The following is a 2,151-nucleotide window of genomic DNA, read 5'->3' on the forward strand; positions in this document are numbered from 1 at the left end:
CATCCATGAGGAGATCCGGCCGGAGTTTCGCTCACAGCCCCAAACGATGTGAACAGGGTTCCGTGACACCAAACGGGCGCCCGGTATACCCGGCCACGTGCCTACCGCATCACAGCCCACCCCTCCGGTCAGCGCTGCCCACGGCCTCCAGCATACTACAAACACCAGAAACTACTTGCAACTCCTGGACAGAGGACAAGGGTGATCAAGAAGCCGAGAGGGTCCATTGGTTTCGGGCCCAATGCGTGGTAGTAGCTGAATCATGGATCACAAACACAGAACTCAGTTCCTGAGGACGGCTGCAATGAGACATCCCACCATGTACTCCTACATGGCCTCTCACCGCTACCTTTACCAAATCGTGTTCACACACTTAGCTCACACACAATAGGACATGTTCACACACCTCTGATTCATTCCCGATGAATCAGACCTGACACAACTCTAAGCAGTAGCAGGCATGACAAACAAGCAAGAATGAGTAGGCACAACAGGGCTCAAACAACTCCTACTCATGCTAGTGGGTTTCATCTATTTACTGTGGAATGACAGGTCATGCAGAGGATAAAGGGGTTCAGCTACCGCAGCAAGTAACAGATGAATCGTTGTTGTCCTAATGCAGTAAAAGAGAGCAGGAGCGAGAGAGTGGGATTTTATCGGAATGAACAAGGGGGTTTTGCTTGCCTGGCACTTCTGAAGATAACATTGAGTCTTCATCAGTGTCAACGATCACATCGTCGGTACAACGTCTACCGAGGGGGAACAACACCGGCAAACACAGAAGAAACACGATCAATGCAATGCACAATATGATGCATGCTATGACATGGCAATATGAATTTGTTTTGAGCTAATGCACCTAGCTATGATTTAAATGAAGTTGGTTTGAATACATGATTCAAATTCAAACTCCATATGTGATTATTTAAACGCTCTTTATTTGTTTTGTCCAAAACAGAGGACAAACATTGTTCAAACATGCATGAAAATGGTACAGATGGATTCCTTGAATTTTTCTGATAATTTTTCATATATAATTTATTTAATTTGGAGTTACGGTTGAATTTCTATGAATTTTAGAAGTTTTGGACATTTTCTGAAAATATTAAATCATTTAAGATTTATTTAAATTCCAGAAAGGAATTATTGCGACAGCATGACATTGGCATGACATTAGCAGGTCAACAGGGGCTGGTCCGGGTCAAACCTGACCAGTGGGGCCCACTGGTTAGTGACTCAGGTGACTAACAGAGTTAATTAACTCTAACTAATCAAATTAATAGTCACGGGGCCCACTGTCAGTGTCGGCAGGGGGTAATTAGTTTAACTAATTCGATTAGTGCTAATCCTAACTAGCTAACAGGGCTGAGCCCCACCTGTCATGGACACAGGGGGTGTCCCGCCGTGGTCAAAGTGGGTCAAACCCACCGGCGGCTTGACACCGGCGAGGCCAGCCGCGGTGGCGAGCCTCGGGTTTTGCCCACAGGGCTCGGTTTGGTGCGCGGAGCACAGCTTCGGGATGCGGACGGGTGCCGGCGACGAGCTCGGCGGCGGCCGAAGCTCGGGTGCAAGTGGGGATGGGCTGCGGTGCGCAAACGAGCGCGGCGAGGTACCACGAAGGCTCTACGCGATGCGGGGAGCGCGTTGGGCGCATGCCCGGGACCAAATGGTCACCGGAGCATCACCGGCGACGAGTGCGGGCAGCGGCGCGTGCGGTTGGATGTGGTGCGGCAGCTACGGCGTGCGAGAGAGGAAGCAGAGAGGGGGAGCAGGAGCAGGAGCTCACGGCGATGACGACGGAACGCTTGGCGAGGTCGGGGACGGTCCGGAGCCGACGAATTTGACGGTGATGGCCGGCGGGTCCGAGGTAGAAGACGAGCCCGGTGAGGTCGTTCGGGGCTTCTGGAGGGGCGTTGCTCGGTGAGGTGGGTCGAGGACGGAGTGACGGAGATTGTGGGCTAGTCGGGGAAGCGAGGGAGGCCCGGTGGCCGTGGTGGCAGTGGACGGCGGCGACGAGCGCGCTCGGGCGCGAGAGGGGGAGAGCAGAGAAGGGAGAAGGGGTCGGGAGAGAGTGAGAGGGAGGAGCGAGGGGGCTGCGTGGCCTCACCCGAAGAGGCCAGGGCGAAGCGGCAAGCAGGAGGTGGCCGGGGC

This window comes from Triticum dicoccoides, chromosome 2B, assembly GCF_002162155.2.
Source record: "Triticum dicoccoides isolate Atlit2015 ecotype Zavitan chromosome 2B, WEW_v2.0, whole genome shotgun sequence".
In the NCBI taxonomy this organism is placed as follows: Eukaryota; Viridiplantae; Streptophyta; class Magnoliopsida; order Poales; family Poaceae; genus Triticum; species Triticum dicoccoides.